The sequence below is a fragment of the Eriocheir sinensis genome, chromosome 17 (genome assembly GCF_024679095.1).
Source record: "Eriocheir sinensis breed Jianghai 21 chromosome 17, ASM2467909v1, whole genome shotgun sequence".
NCBI classification, from domain to species: domain Eukaryota; kingdom Metazoa; phylum Arthropoda; class Malacostraca; order Decapoda; family Varunidae; genus Eriocheir; species Eriocheir sinensis.
Window position 1 is genome coordinate 18,735,023 of NC_066525.1, and position 12,252 is coordinate 18,747,274.

Sequence of the window (12,252 nt, forward strand, 5' to 3'; positions counted from 1 at the left end):
CTCTGGGGCAGCACACACGGCAGCCTGCCTCGCCTCAAACCTTACCTCCCGCACCTCACCTCTCAGTGCCTCTAGGCCCCTCTGTAGCTCACCCCGGACCTCCTCGCAGGCCTGATCGGTATACTGCCGTGCCTCCTGCCGCACAGAAGCCAAACTTGCTTGTAGTGCCTCCTCAAGCCTGCTGGCCTGTGCCTCGGAGCGCTCGGCCTGCTCACGGGCCTGGGGCGGTATACACAAACGTTCTTAGCATCGCTAAGTGCACTTAACGGCAAAGAATCGTTTTCTACTTAAAATGGCGCTGGGCCGCTTAGCGCTGAAGCTGGAGCACTTAGCGGGCGGAAAATTTAAGGCGGGGAAGGGGCTCCCTTAGCACCGTTAAAAATGCATAAGTATTGCAACATGGTGGATTACAGCGGGATGAAAGGCATCACCTCCTAATATATCTGCCTCGTCTAGACGAATTGGAGGCGTGTAATGATTTGAAACTCATCCTGAAATATCTGTGGACTGTGCTGACCGTGCTGAGTGGTTCGGCGAGGCGGACCTTGGAAATACCTACATGGCTATCACGGCTGAAGTGGTGTTCGCTTACAAGTAGAATGCAGGTGCAACGTTCACTGACTGCCATAGATTGAGTGATAACAGACATTGGATACCCTCAAAGTGATGGATGGTGACCGCCTGTAACCTTCCTCTGGCTTTCAAACAAGGAGCGCTGGGAGTAATCTTTCTGGAAGCCCGCGGGGCCGCAGTGTGTGGCTGGCGTTATACAGCCCCAGCCATCGCCTGGAGGGCATCCAGTGTCTGTTATCACTCAACTTATGTAGTCTCTGAAGGTCCAGTCATCACTGGTGCACGTGTATCTCACCTGTGATCAACACCGGCAGCCACAGACTCCTGCCCAAGGAACGAACACAGGTGAGCCAATATTTTACCTCGCCAGACTTATCCTTTACAATATTCAACTCTTTAAACCTAACACACCTGTTAATCTTGTGACTGACTTCAACAAACGTTTCCCACCAATCTTACCAAACCCTAAACAATACCTATTTGGGTCACTAGTGTCTGTTATTTAATTTTTACTTGACTAACCTCCCAGCAACGATAAACCAAACCTAACCTGGGTAAATTTATCATTGACATATAGTTATTTCAACTTAATCTGTTATTTAAGATAGCCAGTTTTAACCAAATCAACAATTATTTAGAAAAGTTGATATTTTTAACCTAACTGAAATGTCAGAAGTGTCATAACAAAATTACCTTCCTTTGCTTATTTTTAGTAACCAAACCAAATCAATTTGACGTACCGGTAGCTCTTAAACCGAACTTGCTCTAGTACTCAAGCTTGCATCACTTATGACTTTTTTCCTTTAATCCTAAATCAACTTGTTTAGAAACCTTGCTCTGACATACCTAACTTAATATAAGTTCACCTCTCCTAACTCAGATAAATTTCCGATTTGTGTTACTGACTATTTTTTAAACAAACATTTTGATTTTGGACGTAAATTTTTTACCAAACTAACTATCATTCAGAATGTTGCCTTATTTTAACTTAACAAAAAATTATAAACGTCACCTAACCTCATTGATCCTACGTAACGAACGGTAGCTATCCTTTCTGTAAAATACCTCCCAGCAATCCCTGGGTGTTGCAAAATGATACTAATACCCATGCTAGCTAGCATTGTAGTATTGTTTAATTTGTTTTGGTCATGTCTTTTTTTTCACATTTGAAATTAATTAGTTCACAGTATATTATGGCTTTTGTTATTTGCAGCTTCCTTTCTTATGAAGATTTGAAAGTGAATTTTATGATTATTCTTAGTCTTACTCCCAAATAGCTATTAAAGTCAATCAACAATGCTAAAATCTTTTTGAACAAAAAAAATTGCAAATTGGTCCATGAGTCAAGAGTTTTGACTTCTGGACAAGTATAGATATAGATATAGGGTAGGTACCAAAGCATTTCTAATTGTAATGTATCTATTTGCAGTGATCGTGATGACATTGACAACAACGAGCAAGTCCTCCTAGACCTAGAGTGACCTCAAGCTGGTATTCGCCACATAACATTATTGTTTAATCATTTAGTTTTTATCATCCAGCATCAAGCAGTCATTCCCATGCAAGAATATAATGCACAATATAAGCAACTTCAATTGCTAGAAAATAAGACAATGTTGCCAGCCCATATAGTGTGCACTGTGCAGTAAATAACTCATGTAGATAATGCCTGTTATTCTATCACATACTTATGTCGATGCAATGTCTTTTAGTTCTTGCTTCAGGTATATTAATTACTAATCCATTCTTATTTCTCCGACGGCCATTTCCTGTGTCGATACGTCAATCAGTTCAGTACTTTTATTTTCTTAGCTTGTGTTTTGCAATTCTTTGCCAATTAAATCACTGGACACATCTTAATAAATATCACAGATTTAATTATCATATATCAGTCCCATAAGTTTATTTCAGATGCTCTTAAAACAACATCTGCCCATTCATAGTCCAACTTAACCTGGTAGCAGCAACAGGCCAAATTTGTGGCTTTACCCTGTACCAGCGATGGGCCACATTTTTGCCATGATATAAACCCCCAAAAATAGATGATGCATAAACTGATCACAAATGTGTTGATATATATTATGAAATGGTTTGCGTGAGTGATGATTTTTCTCATTTTTCTCGCTCGGAGGGACCTTTAAGAAACATGATCCCTGCAGCTACCAGGTTAACCTCTTTTAGTATAGTACACTAATCAAGAAAAACATCCCAATTAATATATATATATATATATATATATATATATATATATATATATATATATATATATATATATATATATATATATATATATATATATATATATATATATATATATATATATGTATCTATTATGTTGTTTATTTGAACTTGTACTCATATTTCAGGGCCAAACATGATGTGGAAGAAGAAATCAGTTGTCTCCATCAGTCGAGTTTGTGCCATGGCAGCTTTCTCCAGCTGTCCGGCAGAGGTCCAGTCCATGCCATGGAGAAATTCAGCCCCCAACAATGAGATGGCATGCCAGAGATGGATCCGCAGCTTCTCCTCCAATCAATCAATCCTTGCAATGCCTTTTCTCTTTTCTCTCCTTCTGTACCACCATGCTTACACATAACTGATCCAAGGTACTGAAACTCATTACCCTCCTCCATTTCTTCACCATTCAAAATTATTTGGCATTCTTTTTCACATTCAATGCCCACTCTATATGGGCATACAAACTCTACAACCTCCCTTCTACTCCGCTCACAAACCATCACTTTACTTTTGTTGACATTTACTTTCAACTTTCTCCTTTTACATACACTATCAAAAACACTGACCAAATTTTGTAAGTCACTTTCATTTTCTGCATTGAGCACCGTGTCATCAGCATACATTTTTACTTCAATTTCCCCAACTTTGCCCTTCATTTCTCATAACACCATCCATATAAATATTGAACAACCACGATGACATGACACACCCCTTCCTTAGCCCACTTTCATCTCAAAATGTTCACTTGTTTCTCCAGTAATTTTGACACATGCAGATGCATCCTCATAGAAAGACTTTATTGCATAAAGCAGTTTTCCTCCCACACCATATATCTTTAAGATGTCCCACAATGCCAGCCAATCGACTCTATCATAAACTTTCTTTAGAATAACTAGATCCATGAAGGCAGAATAGTATTTTTTCCTTTTGCTAATATTTTTTCTAATAAAACACCATCCTGAAGGAAAATATCTGATCCACACATACTCTTCCCTTCCTGAAGTCTCCTTGTTCTTCACTGATTTTCTCTTCTGTAAGTCTTTGCGCAGTCTCAATTAGGACTTTTCCATATACCTTTCCAGGTAGCCTACACTCAGCAGACTTATACCCCTACAACTCCCACCTCCCCTCTCCTGCCCTTCCCCTTGTAAACTGGGACCATGATGGCTTTTGTCAAGTCTGCTGGGACCTCCCCCCCCCCCTTCCCAGGCCACTTCACATATCTTGACCATTCATATAGTAACTTCATCTCCACACTTCAACATTTCTGCTGTGATTCCTCTCAATTCATTCATCATCATCATCTCATCGACGCCTGCTCTTAGGAGCTCCCACCAGGGGATGGCCACGGCAGAAGTTTCCATCTTTCTCTATCCGGACACTCCCTCCTTGCCTGCTCAAAGTTTCTCAAGGATCTCTCATCCTTCTCCCTAACGTACTCCTGCACCCTATCTCTCCATTTCACTGGAGGTCGTCCTCTAACATTCCCTCCCTCAATCTCACATACACCCTTCTGGTCATCTTACTCTCCTCCATTTGCTCCATGTGGCCAAACCACTTTAAAGTCACTTATTCCCTTCACCCCCATGACACATTCCAAAATGCTCATACACACTTTCATTACTTATTCCATCCATTCTACTCACACCACAAGCACTCCTCAAATAACTCATTTCCACTGCCTGCACTCTAGACCTCTGACTTTCATTCAAGGCCCATGTTTCACTTGCATATGTGAGGGTTGGTACTATTATTGTATTTTCAACTGATAACTGATCCAAGGTACTTAAACTCATTGACCTCCTCCATTTCTTCACCATTCAGAATTATTTTGCATTCTTTTTCACATTCAGTTCCCACTCTATATGGGCATACAAAATCTACAACTTCACTTCTACTCCCCTCACAAACCATCACTTTACTTTTGTTGACATTTACTTTCAGCTTTCTCCTTTTACAGACGCTATGAAAATCACTGACCAAGTTTTGTAAGTCACTTTAATTTTCTGCAATGAGCACTGTGTCATCAGTAAACAGGATTGAATTCAGCACCCACTGCCTTCCCTCAGCGTACCTTTTTACTCCAACTTTGCCCTTTATTTCTCTCATGACACCATCCATATAAATATTGAACAACCATGGTGACATGACGCACCCCTGCCTTAATCCCACCTTTATCTCAAAATGTTCACTTGTTTCTCCACCAATTTTGACACATGCAGATGCATCCTCATAGAAAGACTTTATTGCACTAAACAGTTTTCCTCCCACACCATAAATCTTTAAAACATCCCACAATGCAATCCAATCGAATCTGTCATAAGCTTTTTCAAAGTCCATGAAGGCAGCGTATAGTTTCTTTCCTTTTGCTATTATTTTTTCTACTACCATCCTGAAGGAAAATATCTGATTGATTCCATCAGTTCCTGCTGCTTTTCCATTTTTTAATCTTTTTAATGCCTGATTTACTTCTTCATATGTTATACTTCTTTCTTTATATACTCCTCCTCTACCTCCGCTCAAAACTGTTGCTGTAACAGCTGCTGGACGTCCATCATCAAAATTCATTAAGTTTTTTAAATATTCTCTCTATGTCTCTTTCACAGCTTCCCCGTCTTTGAACATCTTTCCATTCTCACCCATAACTTCATTAATTTTCCTTGGGGAGATATTATTGGGGTGATGCTTTTCTTTCGTTTTTTACTTCTTTCCAATATGATTTCCTGTTCCCTTTATATTTTTCACTTAGTCTTTTCCAAAGTCTTCACCAACTCTCTTCTTACTTTCTTTTATTGCTTGTTTTAATTTCATTTTGCATTCTCTATATTTCTTTTTCCTTTCCCTTTTTACTTGCTCAACCACATTTCTTTCTTAAGTTTTCTTAAAAAAGTTCCCTTTTCTCTTTTACTATCCTCCTTATCTCTTCTGTCCACCATGAATTTCCTTTTCTTTTTCCATCTCTCACCATTTTCATCCCTACCACTTTTTTGTTGTAGTTAACACTACTTCTTTAAATGTTCTAAAAACTTTTTCAGTATCTGTACTATCTTTCACACTTTCCCATTTTTCACTTAAGGCATCTGCCATTTCACGTTATACTCATCTTTTATTCCTTTTTTCCTGTAACTTTTCTATCTTCAGTATTTCCTTTTTTACTTCACCTTTCTTTTCAAACACCCACTTTTGCAAGATGGTCAGAGCCATCGAACATCCCGCTTACTACCTTCGCTTCACAGATATCCTTTCTCAGTCTTCCATCTACTGCCACATAATCAATCAATCCTTTCTGCTCATAATCATTCCCCCTCCTCCATGTGTATATGTGGATATAGGCAAAAGTAATAAAGCCCCACACATCAGAAGTTGTATTGCTTTGCCTGGGTTATGCAGATGATGTAGTATTAGTGGAAGGATTTTGCCTGATCCTAAATGACTTTGGTATGGAATGGAAACTTATCTTTAAACATAATAATGGAAATTCACACCAGCAGTAGGACAGCGGGTGCTGGGAAACAATATCTTAGAGGTAATAGAAACACATGGTTATTTAGCATTTGAGATCAGCAAGGAGGCCATAGGAGAAAGTACAAAGAAAACTGAATGAAGCCAAGGTAAGGAAAATGACGGGTGTTAACATCAGTGGTAGAGAAGGGAAATTAGCCAGTATGAATATGGAAGTTGCTTTTGGATGGGGAAAGTAGTAACCCCACAGCTATCTTGTATGGGTCAGCAAAACTAACACTTAAGATGTCGGGAGATTAGAAGTCATTCAAGACCAGTTGGCATGATAGTGTTCACATGCTCTCAGGGGAAATGGGGTGAAGCTTCTGAGAAAGGTTAACAAAGGGGAAGCTGAGTTTCAAAGAGAGGAAATGAGTGAACACCGGTGGGCCAAATTAATATAACACTGGAAATTGAAGACAATCCCCTTTGGAGAAAGGAAATATGCAGAGAGGGAAAGCATATGATAACACTGGAGCAGAGTGAAACAATGTGAATGGGAGACCTGTCAAAGATAATTGAGAAAAGTTGCCTCTGTGAATGGAGAAGTACCTATACCTATCTATAGTACAGCAGATAGGTGTAGAAGCTCGGGAAACATTAGAACATTTTATAATAGTACTAGTGATTGTGTGCCTTGACCCACTGAGGTAAAGATATACCAGAGTAACCTGACAAAGTTGATATATATCAAAATAAATAAACAAGAAAGTCACTGAACACACGAGTCTGAAATTATGGTAGCCATCTCACGTGAGGCTAATGCATTATGTGTTGTATGTTGGTCTCTGAATACAGTACAGTGACAAACAGCTTGAATATTGAAGAAACTTCAAACTATTTAGGAGTGTGAGTTAACGCATCTTAGCACATTGCATTTTGGCGGTAGAGGGGTCAGGTTAGGTTGGTCATAGGCTAGGTACAAGGGCGGATCCAGCCTTGAGTTTTGGGGGGGGCCAACTGTTCATCGACGACGGACTGTACACATGGAATTAAGTCACATCGGATTGCATTGTGCTTTTCAGGGGCATAACTCAAGAATTAGATCCAGTCAACAGCACCCGCACGAACAAGTGCGCTCGGCTTGGCCGAAAATGGTACCTCTTCCCAACATCATATCTCTGCCGTGGTTCAACCTAGACACTTCCAATATCTTTCATCATGAGGAGCAGAGGAGGAAGGATTGGCGATGAGATAGCAGTAAAAACTATTATGTTTTCGTTTGAAATTACCACACAGGGCATTGGTGAACAACACCTATTTTTCCAAAAATTTGCAGTATCGCTCGCGCGCTGGGAGAGTGACAATAGACCCCTAGCCCGAGGTTTATGGGCTAAAGATTCGACAGCGCACGCCCTGAGTAAATTCTATATTTAGAAGTCCTTGCTGAAGCTCAACCTTGGTATTTTCCCTAATCGCTGATTGGCCGAAGAGGCCTTCCTTCTCAGCGCTTAATTCCGATTCGCTTGTGCATTGAGGCCATAGAATTGGATTTTGTTTTATGTAGTAGAGCGATGCAGTATCGACTATCGAGTTCTACATGATATGTATATGATTGACGGAGGCTGACAGTATCTGTAACGAATTTCTTTGGGGGGGGCCAAAACATACTCTCAGAGCGTTTGGGGGGGGCCATGGCCCCGTGGCCCCCCCCCTGGATCCGCCTATGGCTAGGTATAGTTAGGTTTGGGCAGGTCTGGTTAGATTTAGTTTGTTTTTGACTTGTCTACTTTTATTATTTGGTAATTCCGTGTGATACGCTTCGCGCTACGCCTTTGTTGTCACCGGCGGCTGAGGAGACGACGTCAGGGCAGTAATATACATATTTTACCAAAACACATAAAAGGATAGTGGAGGTACACCGGAAACATGAAAAGATGCACCTTTATAACGATCATAGGCAATAAAGACCACAAGAGGAAGAAGAAGAAGGCTCGTTTATGTCGATCATTAACTCCACTGTTGTGTCTATTGTTTCCAAACAAGCTTTTGTGTACAGATAGATAACGTGTTGAATGCATTATAGCTATTTCATCTTTGCATAATATGCACTGTAGTAGCTATATATAATGCTTTTGCAAGTGATCGTTTTGCTATGCGATGCACTTCATACCGGTATTTTGCTCAAAAAATACTTAGCTTAGAGTCCGCTAAGGGGAATTCTAAGTAATACTTAAGGGCCTATGCTTAGCTAAAAGTTGTTAAGTGCAAGGCTTAGTATTATTCTTAGAATATTTGTGTATACGGCCCCTGCTCCTCAAGCCTGCTGGCCTGTGCCTCGGAGCGCTCGGCCTGCTGTGCCTGCTTTTGACCTTGAAGCGTTATTTCTTGCCTCAAGCCAGCCAACATTGAGGCAATTAACTCCAGCTGGCCAGGCTTAGCGTCTTTATCAGCCTCAAGGTCACCACTACCCCCACCACTCGCTCCGCCAGCCGCACCGTGCTCGCCGAGCTCCATTGTGCCCGAGGCGTCACTCTTTGTCTGCCCGTCCACTCACAGCACAATTTCCATCCCGCTCCTGACACCACTGTTGTGCTCCACTTGTCTACCCCTCACACAGGCAGACAGGTGCTCTCCCAATTACTTAAACTGGGCTCGCTATGGAAAACACAGTGCTCCCACGAGGCGGACAGCAGACACAAAGACACTCCGGCGGACACACTCGCACACACCCACAGAGCTCACAGCGAGGCACAATTAAATACAGGGCGGACTTTCTTGGGGTTTACTAAGCAATAGAACGTTGTACAATCCTTATAAGTCCAAGGGGGAGGCAGTCAAGGCACAAATCACAGGCGATTAAGTCCTAAGGCACAGAGCACAGGCGAGCGCGTCCTTTGTCTTCTCTCCGTCTCCACTCTTCCTCGCCGCATGGCGTCCCTCTCCAGCCCGCCCCCTCAACGGGGCCGCAGGGAACCCTCATTACGTCACGTGGCGCCAATTACAATTTAAACTAAGCTAAGCCTTGGCGTAACAATAGTCTAATGCTGTGTTGTGCCTCGTCTATACTGTGAGACAGTAGTAGGCCATCATCAGCAAAGAACAGGCTATTTATGTGAATGTTGGTGTTATTGAAGCCTCTGCCTTCCTCCAGTTTCATCATAATGGCATAAGTAATAAGTTTAAATAATGTGGTGGAGCCGGTACACCCTTGCCTTATACCACTTGTGACTGGTATCTCTGTTTGTCTGTCTTCTGTCAATTTTATCAGGGTGTTATCCTCTTTATAGATGTTGGCTATTGTGTTTATTATTGTGGGGTGCACCTTATATTTCATCATGGTTTCCACGATCTTTTCCCTCTTTATGGAGTCAAAGGCCTTGGTATAGTCAATGGATGTCACAATCAGAGCTTTGTGGTTTGTATAGCTGTCTTCTATGCAGTATTGCAATATGAGAAGGTTATCTTCAATTCTTGCACCTTTGCTGAATCCTGCTTGGGCTTCATTTACTTCATTACTGCTTCTTAGGTGGTCTTCTATTTTGTCTTTCAGTATTGCCATAAATATTTTGTAGGTGTAATTTGTCAATGCTATTGGGCGCAAACCTTTTGCTGTTGGTTTAGCAGTTTTTGGTATCATTTTTGTATGAGATGTTCTCCATTCCTTTGGTATGTTGCCAGTTTCTAGGATCTCATTAAAGCAGTTCAACATTATTTCCATGCAGTCTGGTTTGTGGACCAGTGCCTTGTAAAATTCTGGCTTGCATTTATCAGGTCCAGCCGCCTTTTTATTCTTCAGTTGTTTTAGGACTTTTGTTAGCTCTTCCCTGGATATTTGTACAGTCATCATGGGTCTTATTTCCTTGTGGACAATGCAGGCCATATCCATGTGCTCTCGTAGTGGCTCGGGCACCGTGTAGTCTGGAGCTGCCTGAACAATATGTCCTCTGGTGTCATAATTCTCAGTGTAGGGCTTTCTTGTTTCATCCTTCCACAGTTCCATAATTTTATTTTCGTGTTTCTGGTAGACTGTCTTCCAAAACACTTTTATATCTTTCTCTGCTTCGTCTTCTGATATGGCTTGCTTGTGTTCATTAAATAGTTTTAGCTCTCCTTTTTTGTGCACTTTTCCTTGCAATTTTCTTATATAGTCCCACAGTTTAGTTTTGTCTCCATTTTCTTTTATTTCCTTGGTCACCTTTTTCTCATGTTTGTATATTTCATTTTTTATCAGCATTTGCACTTTACATTTCTGTTCAATATACTTTTCTTTCAGTCTGTTCCGTTCTTCATCAGTCTCAGCTTTTCTTCTGGCCCTGTTGAACTTCTTCCTCATCTGGATTTGCTTTCTTATCTCTTCATTTATCCAAGGTGCTTCTTTAGCTGTCTTGCTAGATTTTACTCTGAATGTTCTCTTTAATATGTTATCGGCACATTTCACAATAGCATTATTCAACTCACTTATATTGTTTACAGATCTACTTTGTGCAATGTTTTCCATTTCCTGTGCATATTTTTCCAGGCACTCTGCTTTTGTACTGTAATACTCTATTTTTTCCCATTTAGTTTTCCTGAATTTATTGTTTCTCTCTTTCACTACCTTAAAATTTATTTCTATCAGGTTGTGGTCTGATATGTCAACTTTCTCCTGTTCTTGGTCTATTTTCATGCTTGTGTATATATCAAAGAACTTTTTATTACATAGAGCATAGTCTATCACACTTTTCTGCTCGTTTCGGCTCCATGTGTACATCCCTTCACATTGCAAGTCATCATTTAGCATTATCATACTGTTATTTCCCATCCACTCAAGAATCATTTTTCCATTTCTGTTTATAGGCTGGTCCCCTAGAAATCCTACGTGACCATTAAAGTCTCCCAGCAGTATCAAAGTTTCTTCTTCATACTTCTCAATAAGATTACTTAATTCTAATTGCACTGAATTCTGTCTTCCTTTATCCGACAGTGAAACATATACTAAAATAATAATAAGATTTGTACTTTGTATCCGTGCCTCTAAAACTAGAATATCTTTATTTAAAGTTTTCTTTTGAACAGCTTGGATATCTTCTGTGTCTTTAAACATAACTAGCAGTCCACCTCCTTTCTGTTCATCTTTTCCTCTCATACTATCATATTTTTTCAAGTGACCACTAATTTGCACTTTATCATACACTAGTTGTGTCTCTGTTATGCATACTATGTCCAGGTCATTTTCTATTAATCTTTCTAATTCAAGCATCTTTGGTGTAGTGAGTCCTTGCACATTAAGTAACTTAATAGTACTTACATTATGGTCAATCTTGTCCCCAGAAAGTCAGTCTCTACCTGTGTTACCTAGTCCTGCACCCTGGTTCTGTTGTCCTCTCACCAACTGTCCCCTTCTTATGTACCATCCTTGCTCTCCAGCATCTCTTTTTTGCTTCAGCTCATTTCTTAGATTCCAGTTTTCTTCTCTTTCCTTCTTGGTCATGTCTGGTACAATCCTCATTTTCTTGTATGTAATGTTTGGGTCATCCTTAAGCATTCTTGCACTTCCCATTATTTTCCATTTTTGGTGGTGATTTCCAAGTTTTACAAGCATCGGCCGAATTTTGTTTTCTTCTCGTCTTCCCAGTCTCACCACATCTACTACCTCATAGTCTTCTAGTTTCAGCTTGTTTCTTATCAGTCTATCACATTGTTGGGTGTCATTTATGGCACTGTCATTCTCTGATTCTGGCACATTGTAGATGACTATGTTGTTCTTCCTCCTCTCTTTATCTGCCTCTTCCTTCCTAACTTCTTCAAATTTCCTCATAACTTCATTTACTATTTCTTCCTTGTCTTGTTCTCTTTCTTTCATCTTAGCATCCTGCATCCTGAGCTTTTCCTCAAGCTGGTCTAGCCTGTTCATGACTCTTTCTAAAACTCCTGTCATTTTCTCCATGGTTTGGGGTGTGTTCCCCAGCTCACTTCTCTTTTCAAGATCTTTTATCCTCTCCTCAAGCTCACAGGGGA

At 40.4% G+C, this 12,252-nt stretch overlaps 1 long non-coding RNA gene across 1 annotated transcript; it reads left to right on the forward strand.

Annotated features, from left to right (window-relative positions):
- Positions 1 to 829: 829 nt before the first annotated feature.
- On the forward strand, positions 830 to 6,722 carry LOC127000053 (uncharacterized). Its single transcript, XR_007753763.1, has 3 exons — positions 830 to 918; positions 2,003 to 2,064; positions 2,940 to 6,722. It is a non-coding gene; the product is annotated as an uncharacterized LOC127000053 (long non-coding RNA).
- Positions 6,723 to 12,252: the final 5,530 nt, after the last annotated feature.